Genomic DNA, 15,447 nt, shown 5'->3' on the forward strand with positions numbered 1-15,447 from the left:
ATGATGAGTGACCGCTTTTAACAGGACAGCTGTGATGTGGACCAGCTCCCAGCCCTTTCAGTTATTGGCTAAGCTGAGCTAAACCAATGGCTAAGCTAATGAAAGCTACCAGGAGCCCCAGTGTCAGTGACATGGCAAGTCTGGAGAAGAAGGCTGACAGTGGGACATTGTTTTTCTGTTACACACAGAACAATAATTCTACATGGCTCTGTGTGTCAGCATGGTGGCTTAGTGGTTAGCACTGTTGCCTCACAGCAAGAAGGCCATGGAATCGATTCCCATCTGTGGCCTTAATGTGTGGAGTTTGCATGTTCTCCACTTGTTTGTGTGGGTTCTCTCTGGATGCTCCGACTTCTTCCCATCCAAAGACGTGCAGGTTAGGTGGACTGGAAACCTTAAATTGTCCATAGGTGCGAGCGGGTGTGAATGTGTTTATTTATCTGTATATGGCCTTGCAACAGACTGACATCCTGTCCAGGGTGTACTGTGTCTCATGCCCCATGACTGGTGGGATAGGCTCCAGCTCCACACCACTTTCCCATATATAATCCTTATTATTCAGTCTTATTGAGATGTATGCGATGTTGTTTCTTTTTTCTTAATACACTGCGGTTTACTAACAGGTGGAGATGGACATTTGTTGATTGCAATATACACTCATTTGTTTTGAAAGCCTCGTTAAAGCCATGTTAAAGCTATATTACATTTCGGGACAAAAAGCCCAGATTGGCTGTGTGTACTGGAGTAAGTCATGAAGTGGAACAGGTGAAGTGACCAGCAAACAGCTAATCGGCAGCACCTGAGGTCGCCTTTATGCCTAAAAATCTGTCTGAATCTTTGTACATTTTTCACACGCTGTATGGCTAATTTTATTTTTATCAGCTACATCAGGACCTGCACAAGTTAAAGAGTTGAAAGTAATTATTTATAATCTGGCATATAATATTTTTTGAAAAAATAGCATTGATTGGAGTGTGATATGCCCTGAACCTCTTTCTTAAACCTTCACAAACCATGTGGGAGTGTTTCACAAAGCACAGACTGATTTTGTAGACATGTCTCACAGAATAAAGCCACCTTGACACTTGCATGAATTCGATCCTCCCACTGCTGCACAACTGCCAATGCGTCCACTTGACACCATTCTATATAAAATAATAATTTTGTAGCTGATGACACATTTGCTCTCAGAACTTGGCTGATGAAACCATTCTCTCATTGTTCCCAGAATCACAGAGAAATTATCTCCAACTGCAGGTTGTCTCATGCTCGTCGTGTGGTGGAGAACACATTTGGAATCTTGTGTCAAAGGTCACTCACTCACTCATCTTCAACCGCTTACTCCAATTAAGGGTCACGGGGGCTGGAGCCTATCCCAGGATGTGGGAGGAAGCTGGAGCACCCAGAGGGAACCCACGCAAACACGGAGAGAACATGCAAACTCCACACAGAAAGGCCACAGGTGGAAATCGATCCAATGATCTTCTTGCTGTGAGGCAACAATGCTAACCCCTAAGCCAATGTGCTGCCCTGTCTCAAAGATACTTATTTATAATATATTGTAATGGATTGCTAAAACAGTTGCATTTTCATTCCTGCTTATGAGTTAGATAATGTATCTGTAAAGTTATGTTTATTATAATTAAATAAATTACAAAAAAATAAATAAATAAATAAACCTGACCTGCGATGAGTTCTTCAAAAAGTTACTGTTGGGTTTCTTCTGTGTTGTCGTAAGCACAGTCCAGTTTGACTCCTCCTGACGTGTGTTGAGCCTGGATGACTTGCTCATAAGCGACTTCTTGACAAATGACACCCTCTTGAAAAGGGAGAAAAGCAGGACTAACTCGCCAATTCATGGGCTGACCTCTGACGCGACCTCTTGCCTGTTTGCTGACATTTTTGCAATGGAGGCACTTGAACGAAAAACAAAATTGGGGGTAGGAGATGTAAGAAGACAGAGTCAGAAAAGAATGGGACGTGGGGGGGTAGGGAGCAAAAGGCAGAATGCCTTTTTCTGATGGATGAGGTCTTCTCCTGTTACATTTGGAAAGAACACAGCTGCGAGGAGCTGTTAAGTACACGCAAACAAGTCGTCTGCTTCAGACAAGCCTGCTGGGCACCCGGCCCCGTATCCCACTTGTACAGCTCTGACACATGATCACAGCCAGACAATACATGTGGGAGCAGCGCGCACTCCACCAAAAAGTGAGAAATATTTTCAACTCCAACAAAAAAACAATCCCCTCTCAATACCGTTGGGACCCCTCTTGGTATTAATTCATCTTGTTTCTCTTTGTCTTGCGCTGGTCCGTGTGCTGTCAGGGAGAGGGAAGAGTGAAAGGAGAGCATGGGGTTTGGTGGTTTAGAGACGAGGAAACAGGTTCGCAATGGGAAGAAATGTAAAGAACATCTGCTACCGTGACGGTGTCATACATAGCCGAATGAGATTTCAATAGGCACGGCTGTCCTAAGCTGTGCAAAGGGAAATCTTTCTTATCCGAGTGCTGATTAAGGGAATTAATGTGGGATTCTTTTTTGTTTTAAGTGATATCCACCATTACTGGATTTTTATGAGGCCAGACGAATGGTCAAATAGTATGGTTCAATTCTTGTTTCAGTTTTCCTTAAAAGGCGCAGCAAATTCATTTTCCTACATTTTGTACTAAGTTGGAGAGAAAATATGTGTGACACGTATACTTTGTTATTTCAACAGAGGAGGCTGTTTTCAGCAGCTGTTTGCAGCCCATAAATTTGAAAGAGTACAATGATCACGATGGTCTCTTTAAATCTAGTTGTTATGCATTACAGAACAATTTTTTTAATTTACTTCATATACATATATATATATATATATATATATATATATATATATATATATATATATATATATACTGTATGTATATTGGAACATTTGGTATATCACACTTTAAATTGTTTGTGTCATTTCAAATACAAAAAATAAAATGTTCTAAAATTATCATCCTTAAACTCAAACTGAAAGGAAATCTCTACAACAGGGGTGGCCAAGTTCGGTCCTCGAGAGCCACATTCCTGACACTCTTAGTTGTGTCCCTGCTCCAACACACCTGAATCCAATGAAAGACTCGTTAGCAGACTTTTAATGAGCCTTTCATTGGATTCAGGTGTGTTGGAGCAGGGACACAACTAAGAGTGTCAGGAATGTGGCTCTCTAGGACCGAACTTGGCCACCCCTGCTCTACAACTTAATATAAAGTAATTAAAATATAAAAGCCAAGATGATGGGTTGAATACGTAATGGAATGCTTTGGTATAATACCTGTAATAATCAGTTTTATTGCCAGTTTTCTTCAGACAAGTCAGGGGATGGATACATGAACATTTCTAAGTCACTGAATATGTCTTGGACTTTATTTACATCAGTTATGAAGAAATACAAATAGTATGGCACTCCATGGTAAATCTGCATAGAGTAGATAATTCTCAAAACTGGGTGGCTGTGAGAAAGCCACCAAGACACCCAGGCAACCCCAAAGAAGTTATAGGTTTATGTGGCTGTGATTGGAGAAATTGTGCAAAGTGCATGTTTTGCATTTTGTATCACCAAGTTATACAGCTTCATGATGAAAGTGGTATAGGATTTATTAAAAAGAAGACCTGAAGTTCATCTACAATTTGCCAGAAGGTACATGTGAGATGCAAGCATAGATTTGATGTTTTGGTGAAAGAAAATATATAATTATATATATAATACCCTTATAATAAATGAACACTTGGTCCATACTGACGTCTGTCTGATATTATACAATTATAGACTTTGATTGTGGTGTACCTGTGATTATGCGGACCTGGTCAGGATGGGGTTTACAGAGGCCTTCTTATATGGTAAACAATCAAATTTGGGAGTTTGTCAAACATACTAAAACTGAAAAATCAATCTCAAGTTTCAGCTCTTTATTATTGCTGTCATACTGCACCAACAGGTCCAAAATACTTCATGAGCACAATCTCAAAAGCTCCTTTCACACCGGGGCTGCCTTGAGCTTCTTGTGGTGTCATGACGATGCAGGAATGTCTGCGTCAGGTGTGAGATGCAGACAGACTGTGCACTCTGATTTTTCTTCTAGTTTATATTTGTGCTGAGCTGCAGGTCTGCGCTCTGAGTTCTGTTATAGTTTATCTTTCCTACTTTGACCGCGAGATGCGCGCATGAGATGAGCGTGCGCGCGTGCGCGAACAAACCATCTGTGAGTAAATGTGGAGATGTCTGGAGTTATACTTGATGTGGACATGTCCGGTCAATCAGTCCGTGAGCAGGACTTTTATGGACTGTATTTAAACACAATATGTGAGAGACCGAGGAGCTGCTGCAGCCAGCAGCATTTTTTTCTGTGCAGTTTTTACTGCATTGTGTACACGGCGTCGTCATGATGGCGCACGACGCAACTCAAAGCGGGCCAAAGTAGGCGTTGTATCACATTATCTGATTGGTCATTATCGATAGAAGGCCTCGCTCGTTTGGCTAGCGCTACACTGCACGCGAGGTGTACTCGGCTCCACCAGCGGTCAACTAGGAAGTGGTACAGCTCAGAAAGTGGTGAATGGGCCAATCAGAAGTTGGCAAAAATCACATACCATATAATAATTCCCCTTATAGACTAAGCAAGCGAGGTTAATAATCCTTTTATTACTTTAATTTAGGATTAATTTTTGTTTCAATTCAGGGTTTTTTTGTCATATAAAATTTCATTGCCCCTCCCTATGCTAGGAGTGTATGTGCTGTTGACCCACCATGTGAGACTTTCTGACTATTGCGCCTCTTTAGGTCAAGAAATAGACTGCACTGGACTTTGTGCCGAGTAAAAGACAGAGCCAAAAAAAAAAAAACACTCTCTTTTGTGGACTGCCATCACTTCACCTGCCATGTCTGATTATGTACTACAACATGAAGAGGTGATGATGAGGGGGAAACTAATTAAAACTTGTTACAAGCAGCTGCATTTACATGATGTCCCCTTTGAAGTTATAGAGCTCAGTGGCCTAACAGATGAGCAGTTAAATTGGATTATCTGTAAATAAGCTTCAGCAAAGGACAAAAAGTGATTTTATGTGTACTTGATACTTGCGGCACACCGCAGATAAGATGACAAAGTTTGAAATGTTTTGCACATAAAGTGGTTAGGTCAGCCGTCTATTGTGTTGTGAAGAACATGTGGCATTGAGCTGGACTTACTCACGCCTGTGATTCAGAGGATAATAGAGATGGCTGGCTGACAGATGAATGTTGCAGCAAATTCCATATCCCGAGGACAAACGCTGTCCTTTGTCAGATTTTTAGTAATAATCCATAAGTGTTTGTGAGTGAAACTTCAAACTGTTTGGGTAATGGGGTAATGGCTTCTTTATGTGTGTGTATGTGTGTATGTGTGTGTTGTGGGCAGTGCTGATGCTGCATTTATCATGGCAGTACCACAGCTGGTTGTGTTTTGGGTTTGTAGCATTTTTCACTCACTCAGTTTGAACTGTGAACTTCAAATGACTTCTGCTGTGTACGACGTCAGCATGGTTATTGGCTCTACCCTGCTCATTACATAGTAAGGACCCGATAGTCGGGCAGGTTGCATGTTAGTGCACATGGTGTGAAAAGTCGACCTGCAAAGAGCCGCCTGGTTAATCTTCACGCTTCTGCTTTGGTGTAGATGCACAGAACCTGAGCCACACAGGTCAGCATGGGTTCCCAACCTAGCATTTGGATTATCTGGGAAATACGTCTTTACACGTAACGGCTCTATCATCGTGCTATTTGGAGAGCTAAGGAAAGGCTAGGAGAGCTCACAGTGTGGACAAGCTGCTGTCAGCAGCTCCGGGTCTAGGTCGCAGGATACACTATTGTTAAGTGTCTTCATTTATCACAAGGCTTGGGTTAAAGAGCAGCCCGGCTTCCTCTATCCCAGCACTTCACACTCCGCTGAGCTGTTCTGCAGGACCATCGCAAACAAAGGTAACCTTTGCACAGCAAAGACCGGGGCTCCGCAAAGAAAATAAACACACAGATGAATAACTTGGGGAACGACTACAAGAGGAAATATATTTATATCAGCAGAGCCTGCTGTGATTTTTTTTTTTTTTCTTTCTACATCACTGGGCATTAACAGTAGCTACAGTTGGTGCTGTTTTGGGAACTGCATTAGTTTATAAAGGAACTCCAGGTGAAGTATCTCACCCACAGTCCTGACAGGCCTGTAATATGGTTTAAAGTACATCCTCCCTGATGCTTTTCTGAGCATCCTGACAGAAATGTAAAAATGATCTTCAAAAATACAGCTTTTATTTTTCTGGTGCAAACTTTAAGTCCTATATAGGCATTGAGATATAGGCATCCACAACCAAGTCCAGTGGACTGGGAAGATGTAGGAACCAGGAACCATGAGCATGAACTGAATACAGGTCTATACATAAGTAGCTCAACACTTTATCCCACTGAGCTACATGCTCTGCAGTGTAAATTATAGTGTCCTATGTACAGTGGCTTACTTGACTCCTTTCTCTGTGTGATGTAATTTTATTAATGTTACCAATTAAATCCTCAACTCTCATGTCCATCAGGCCTTCAGGGTGTACAACTCCTCACTCAGAGGGAGGAGTAACAGGAAGACAGATGATGGGAATGAGGGGAACAGCAGTAGCCAGTAAACCAGTAATGATCAGTATGTCTGTTTTTTATATTTGTGTATTCATATTTATATCTGCAAACTGATTTTTTTTTTTTTTTGCTTTCACTTTTGATACTCTGTGTGCTTCTTACCCTGTGTGCTGCTATACAATGCTGCAGGAACCTCAGTTTCCCCGAGGGAGTCTTTCCAAGGGATCAGTGAAGTTCTGTCTAATCTAATCTCTAACTATTTTACTTGGTTGACTGTTTGATGCTGACATGAAGGTTGCTCAACAATTTTAATATTTATAATTAAAATTGGGCTGACCCATAGGCAAGTCCAGCAAAACGTGAATATTGATGGAAAGCTTACCTTCTCAAAACAAAATCAGCTCAAGCACATTTGCATTTTAAAACATCTGACAGTATGGTTCGCTGCTTACCTTAGTGCCCTGCCCGTGTGGCACGGAATGTATTAGAATGAATTTGTGCTGCCGTGATGAAAATGATTGCTTTTCGTGACAATATCACAAACCAATATATTAATGTATATTTTGTGCTGCTGAATCACAACATGCCGTGAGACCGGGTTGACGATTACCTCTATTCCTCAGAATGCTTTCCTTCCCATTTCATCCCAAATAGCAAATTGGGGCGCTTTTTGAAGCATCACAGTAACTACATGATCAATCTTTCGACAATCTTGTACAAACTTGGTATATGCAGTACTTATGGCCATCATCAGCACCGATTTTTAAATCGATTTGAAAGTTTCGAGCTGTTCAAAAATTTCATCCCACTTCTCTAAATTGGCATCAATACACGGTCACTACCAGGTTTTTGTTGTCTTAACAGCTTCAATCATGTTCAAACGTCTTTAAACGGAATAGACCTAGTGAGTACAGCTTGGAACTTTTTTGATTGCACTCCATTGGGGTAAACATTTGAAGCCAAAGCAGTGTTTATTGCAGTTCTGGCTGAGGATGCAGCCAGGCACATCGATTTTGAGCGGTTGCCAAGTATGTGCTTTATAAGCCAACCAGTTGCCAGGTCTGCACTTTATAAGCCAGCCTGATAGGAGGCATGCCGGAGTAAGCTGTTTCACTCCCATTTTTGCACTTTTTCTGGCTCGTAAGGGATCATAATAGACCAGTGTCCTGTGGAATAAGGGTGTAACAATGATGTTTTCACCTGTTCAAATGAACAAATAACAGGTTTACTGTCAGTGTTTTTAGCTTGCTCTGTACAATCACATTATGCAGCGCTTCGTCTGTGACTGTTTGCTTTCTAAATCAATACTGCACCAAATTAAACTGTTTCAGCAAGAATGGAAAGATGAACCCAAACCACTTTTTTCTGCTTTTTTACATTTTTTTTTTATTCAATTTTACACAATAAAATAAAACAGATTGTTTAGAAAAAAATGGAAAAACAAAACAAACACGTGAGCATGAAGTTCTGTTCCATGAATAGTGCTAAATGTGCTGATCGTACCCACCTGTGTTCTCAGTCTCAGAAAAGTTGTTGTTTCTTGTTTCACCCCACATCTCATTAGTCATCTTTGTCTTTAACCGTCGTCGAGCTGTGCCGAGCAGCAGCGAGGGCTCCCTCTGTCTTCAGCGCTCTCGCTCCCTCCATGCTGCTGGAACAAACTTCTACACAGAATCATCAATGGCTTCATTTCATTTGACTACATTCCCCCCCCCCCCCCCAACTTGAAAGAAAATAACAGCACCCCCGCAGTTGTTCTCCAAATATTATTTTGGTTTAAATTCATTTGGAAAAAAAAACAAACAAAAAAAACATCTCCAGCAAGTTCTCCTGGCACAACCTTTTGAAGTGACAATATGAAATAATAAACCCTATTAAAAATAAATCACAAGGTTCTGCGTCAGCGTCGCTGTGATTCCTGTTTGATTTTTCGAGGGAGAACACGTGTGATCGCTCTCTGCTCCATTTTTTCCCCACCCTCCATCCCACTATTCACCTTTAATTGAATACATTTCTGTGCTTGTTGCCAACCAATCTCTCCCCTTCTCCTCCTCCCCCCTCCCCACCTACTTCCTCAAGCACGTAATGCATGCAGTAAATAATTCAAATGAAATTAATTTTACAGCACCTTGTTTCCACTAAGCATGCCAACATCTGTTGTCGAGTCACAAGTTTACATTGTTGGTCATTACTTTCCACAATGAGTGAAATGTTTTATTAAAGCCCCGCGGGAGTTCCTGCGGGATCAGACAGAGATGAAGGTGCTACTGACTGAACCCTCCCTGAACTCAGACAATCACAGATTGGCTGCACTTCTAACTGGGGCTCGACTACTGTCTGGCTGCCTAAAATGAGCTGGGACTTGATGTGATTGAGGTATTGGGCAGCCTCGGTCCTTCAGGAAACCGCTGACCATAATGAAACAGAGCCGCGCTGACTTTTGAAGTGATGTAGTGTTTTTGTTCGGCGCGACGGAGTAAATCTCACCATGCTGTCATTTCACAAAGCCCCCGTCACGCTGAGGATAGAGATATATATTTGATTCTATTACAATGCTTTTAATTATCACAGTGCAAATACTACAAGCACAATGTGGCGTGATAATCCATGTGTTGAATCATCAACCATTTTATCTCTTGTCAACATGTCAAACGCGGTACACACGATATTGTTTTGTGCTGATGTGCTCCACACTATTTTGGCTCAGCATTAAAGTACTGTTTGGTGAAGTTAATGATGTTTGCAATGGCAGGAGGAGGAGCTAGAGCTTCCAGTTGCTGGTTGCAGCATCCCAGTGGGGATGATATCATCATGCCACACCAATCTCCAACCTCATGTGGTTTCAAAATGGGTAAGTAATTTTTAAAGTAGCTGAATAATAAATCCTGCTGAAGACTATCGGTAGCAAAATGTAATGTGCATTTTTTTTTTCATCCAGGGTTTTCATGTATCCCATAGTCCCTTGCGTGCCAGAGAGTCGCTGCAGTCAAAACAACACAGAGAATCCACATGATGACAATTGTAAATTAATATTATACTACAAAAATGTATTTTTTTAAGCTTTTCATCACGTTAATAAGAGGCTGCATGCATGATTGAAAACTTGCTAAAACAATTATAACAAATAATCCGTGTCTGCTACGTTGAATCTGGGTGGAATTTAATAAACGCAAACCGAATTTCAGACATATATATTAGTCTGGAACAAAGAGGACAAACAGTGTTGTAAAGAACAATAATCAAGATGTTAAAGAGTAAACGTCACTTTCCCCCAGAACGACATGAACAGGAAGCGATTGTAGCTCACAGCAGCTCCTATTGAAAATAACGGAGAGACAGCCTGTGATTCTCACGTTTACATCAAATAAACACAATAACAACGTCTATAAACCCAGAGAATATATTCACGAGAGTTTTAGGCACCATATAAAAATAGTTCTATGTTGCGATGTTAATGGTGTTGTCTGTGTGCAGCGGTTCAAGTGCAACGTGATCAGAGCGTCTCAATGCAGTTCTCAATGTTACTGAGATCTCGCAGCGCGGCGACCTCTTTGAAGTTTTGCGGGATTTGAAACCTGAAAAGGGCGGATGGTGGGAGGAAAATAACACAGACATGGCAACAGCATAGAAATCAACTGGGTGTGTGGTCAGTAACCCTATGCTCAGATTGGCTACAAATGAGGGTGAAATAGTTGGTATTTGCTGCTTGGTGGGCATTCCTGGGGTGTGGACTGGTCATGGTTAATTGGCGTTAAAGTGCATAATGTTTAATGATAGGTTATAAAGGATGGGGAGACCCGACTCTCTCACTGAGTTTTTCCTCAATGCTTTACTGCTTAATGGAACCAATGTTTGCTTGATTTGTTTCAGTCCAGCGTATTTCACAATGACGTTCCAGTATTGCTAGTTAGCATGCTAAAATCTCTCTAAGCTAGGGTTGCCAACTCTCTGAAAAATAAATAAGGGACACCTCACCGCCAGGGCCGACCGGCCGACTGACCATTGCCTTCACCCTTCCCAGCGTCTGTGTGAAATGATTTTTAACCATTTGACTGTTGACTTGACCCTGAATTTAGGTAGATGCATACATGCATTTGTTCTGATATGAACACGTGGAAAACAAATTATTATTTAGCAATTTATTTTTAGTGCAAAATAAATTTTCACTCACAATTTCAATATGAGCATTCTGTCTTCTTTAAAAATAAATCTCTGTAGTGCTATTGCTTAACTTAAAATTGTATAAATTAACAAAAAAACAATAGAAAATTTGCATCATCCAAAACAATGTAACAGTGCAAAACAATGTAACAGTGCACATTTACACATTTAGTGTAATAAAAAGTGCAAAAAATAAAGTCTGAAAAGTAAACAATACTGTTGTCGCGCACCTTTTCCACCCAGCCATTTTCCTTTTCTCATTCTCCCCTGTATTTTTGCATTCTTTTTTTTTTTTTTTAGGAGGAGTAGTAACGACGTTACAGACATTGCTGTCCGTAGACATATCTGCAGTGCCAGTGTCAGTATCGATATCAGCCATGCTGCTTTGTTATTGTCGTCCAGCGACCGTCGTCGGCTCATGACGTCGGTATCTTCTTGCGAGCAGAAGTCCCTTGACCAATGAGATAAGAGTGATTCTGTATCGTCAACTCGTGTCTGTCAGCTCATTGGTGAAAAGCAGGAGAGAGGCTGGGATCAAATTACCGTAAGTTTCCATATAAAGCGCCAGTCAATTCCATTGACATTTTACAGACTTTTTGATTCTCACAGAAATACGGGACAAACTGCGTCCCGTTTCAGGTCAATACGGAACGCACACTTTTATTTCCAAATAAGGGACGATTCCGTTTTTCAAGGGACGGTTGGCAACCCTACTCTAAGCTGTCTTGTATATCACTTCCGAAGTATTATTTGGTTATGAAAACACTCTTTTTAGATTTGGAAGTGTTTTTTTCTAACCTTAAAAAATGTGTGGAAAAATGGCAGATGTACAGTGGTCCCTCGTTTATCGCGGGAGTTACGTTCTAAAAATAGCCCACAATAGGCGAAATCTGTGAAGTAGACAGCGTTATTTTATACAATTATTATAGACGTTTTAAGGCTGTAAAACCCCTCACTACACACTTTATACACTTTTTTCAAACAGGCATTAACATTTTCTCACTTTTCTCTGGTGTGTAAACACTCTCAAAGTTCAAACCTTAGTAGAAAAATAAGACCAACCTGATTTCAGCCCCAAACATTTTTTTGAGAAATAAAAATAGAATGTTTTCCTATAAATAATTATGATGGCTTTTAGAACTAACGAATTTAACTTTAACGATCAACCTACGAGGTTGGACACATAAGAAATTATTAATAGTGACTCACCAGTATTTCACAGTTCCTCTGATCGCGTCTCTTCGTCCTGGCGCCGCTCTGCTGTCGTGCCTTTTTTCCACTGAGTCACACCTCGGTGCAGGTGTCTTTTGCTGAGTGAAGAACACAGTTATGAGTAGTTGTTGGCGCTCTTTTTTCTTCTGGGCGAGAAGATTCCTAAAAACAGACACGGAGAATACAATGCACGTACTCTCCCTTCGCGGTGCCGCAACCGTCCTGCTTGATGAGGACGCAGAACAAAATGCGCTGTAAAAAAAAAAAAGCATGTACGAGGTCTATTAGAAAAGTATCCGACCTTATTATTTTTTCAAAAACCATATGGATTTGAATCACGTGTGATTACATCAGACATGCTTGAACCCTCGTGGGCATGCGAGAGTTTTTTCACGCCTGTCGGTTACGTCATTCGCCTGTGGGCAGTCTTTGAGTGAGGAGTCGCCCACCCGCTCGTCGATTTTTTTCATTGTTTAGGAATGGCTCAGAGACTGTTGCTTTGTTTGATAAAAATTTTTTCAAAACTGTAAGGCACAACTGAGTGGACACCATTCAATAAATTCAGCTGGTTTTCGGTAAAAGTTTTAACGGCTGATGAGAGATTTTGGTCTGGTAGTGTCGCTTTAAGGACGGTCCACGGCGCCTGACGGCGATCTGCGCTTCGAGGCGGCAGCGTCTCGCCGTTTCAAGTTGAAAACTTCCACATTTCAGGCTCTGTTGACGCAGTAAGTCGTCAGAGAACAGAGAACTTTCAGAAGAAGTCGGCATGAGGAGTTTATTCGGACATTCCATTGTTAACGGTCATTTTGTAATGAAAGAACGTGCGGGCAGAGTCGCATGTCGGGCTGGACCCGACCGCGGGGGGTCGCGGCAGGAAAAACACCTCCGTTGGAAACCTTAACGGGCAAGTTGGAACATGCCCAAGCTGTTAAACAATTTCTCAGTTACTCACTTGTTGAAAGCCATTAAAAACCGCCTGAATTCTACAAATGGTTTTCAACACGGAGGTGTTTTTCCTGTCGCGGCGCACACAGATTTGCCGAGTCGTCACGGAAACGACTCGGCGAATTTGCGCGTACGTCTTTCATTAAAAAAATGTCCTTAAACAGTGGAATGTCCGCATAAATTCCTCATGCCGGCCTCTTCTGAATCTTCTCTGTTCTCTCACGATGTCCTGGGTGAATTAAGCCTTAAATTAGGATGTTATCAGCTCGAAACAGGCCGACGACAGCGCCTGGAAGCGCTGCAGGACGTCCCGCTCCGTGGGAAGTCCTTACACCGACAGAAACACCCCATAATCTCTCATCAGCCGTTAAACTTTTCACAGAAAACCATCTTAATTTCTCGAATAGTGTCCACTCGGATATTCCTCACAGGTCCAGAAAAATTTTGATAAAGCAACGCGCGCCGTCTCGAGCAGCGTGTGAAACAAAGGAATTCAGCCGAGAGGGCGGGACCACATCTCACTCAAGGCCTGCCCACAGGGAAATGACGTCACCGACACGCGTGAAAAAACTCACGCATGCGCACGAGGGTTCAAGCATGATTGGTGTAATCGCATGTCATTCAAATCCATATAGTTAAAAAAAAAAAATAAAAGGGTCGGTTTATTATCTAAGAGACCTCGTAAAATTGGACTAAAAAATCTGCGAAACTGTGAGGCTGCGAAAGGTGAACGAGGGACCACTGTATTAGATTTCCACAGAAATACAGCTGTATCAGAACCATAGCATTACATATATGAAAGCTAGAGGGTAGACTCATGCCTGACCATGTGCCAACAAGAAGCATGCTGTGCCATTACCAAAGAGGGCAAACAGCTGTGTCTGTCTTGGGTTTTTTTTGTTCTTTTTGTTTTCTTTCTGACTTCATGGCCTCCTCATTCACTCAACACAGATGCTATTGCACATCCAGGTACATTGTATCCTTTTTGTCCTCTTTGGTAACGGCGGCTGTGCCCCCATGTAGGCACGGCAGCATTAAATTTGCAGTATAGGGAGTGTGCATTCTCGCGTTCATATATGTAGCTCTATGATCGGAATGTATTCTGCCATCTCGGATGATTTTGTTCAAGTGAGTACCTAGCAGACGTCAGGCTGCCTTCACTCAGATTGGGAGTTGCTGTGACGTTTGACTCAGCACTTCCGTAAAATAGACTTCTTGTCTATTATTTCTCCACCAAGCTGGTAGTGTAGCATAGTGGTCACTCTGTCAGAGCTCCAGCATTCCTCTGTGGAGAGAAAATAACCTTCAAGAAGTACAATCATCTCTGCAGTAATCCACCAATCAAGCATGTATGGTAGAGTGGCCAGACGGAAGCCTCTCCTTAGTAAAAGACACATGGCAGCCCACCTGGAGTTTGCCAAAAGGCATCTAAGGGACTGTCAGACCATGAGAGACAAAATTCTCTGGTCTGATGAGACAAAGATTCAACTCGTTGGCATGAATGCCAGGCATCTTGCTTGAAGGCAACCAGGCACCATCACTAAAGTGAAGCATGGTGGTGGCACCATCATGCTGTGGGGATGAGTTTCAGCATCAGGAACTGGGAGACTAGTCAAGATTGAGTGAAAGATGAATGCAGCAATGTACAGAGACATCCTGGATGTAAACCTTCTCCAGAGCGCTCTTGACCTCAGACTGGGGCGACGATTCATCTTTCAGCAGGACAGTGACCCTAAACACACAGCCAAGATATCAAAGGAGTGGCTTCAGGACAACTCTGTGAATGTCCTTGAGTGGCCCAGCCAGAGCCCAGACCTGAATCTGATTGAACATCTCTGGAGAGATCTGAAAATGGCTGTGCACCAACACTCCTCATCCAACCTGATGGAGCTTGAGAGGTGCTGCAAAGAGGAATGGACAAAACTGCCCAAAGATAGGTGCACCAAGGTTGTGGCATCATATTCAAGAAGACTTGAGACTGTAATTTCTGCCAAAGGTGCATCAACAAAGTATTGAGCAAAAGGTGTTAATACTTATGTACAGGTCTTGAGAACCAGGGATGGGTCTCTACTACAGCACTCAGTTTGGAAAAATGTCTTTGTGAATAACTCTGGAGTATTTTTTTTATTGTTTAAATTGTCAATAGTGTTATACGGTGTAGTGACACAAATGTTTGTGCACACATCAGTGGTCTCCTGCTGCTTACACTCAGCACTCATTTTGGAAAAATGTGCAAAAATAGAATTTTAGTGAATCAGTGAATTTTATTGCTCATTTTATGACTTAATTTAATGTTAAACTAACATTCCAGGCTATTGTATAACCAGTAGGACCCCACTGATGTGATCAGTGAATTTGGTGACATCACACTTGTATTTATTGAATATTTTTCTGGTATCTTGTTTTTGCACTTTGTAGACGGTCCCTACGCTTCTGTTTCTTTGCTGTCTGCACGTTCAGATCAGTATTATTTTTCCAGCTCAGAGGACGGCTCATATGGATAA

Source organism: Thalassophryne amazonica, chromosome 2 (assembly GCF_902500255.1).
Source record: "Thalassophryne amazonica chromosome 2, fThaAma1.1, whole genome shotgun sequence".
NCBI classification, from domain to species: Eukaryota; Metazoa; Chordata; class Actinopteri; order Batrachoidiformes; family Batrachoididae; genus Thalassophryne; species Thalassophryne amazonica.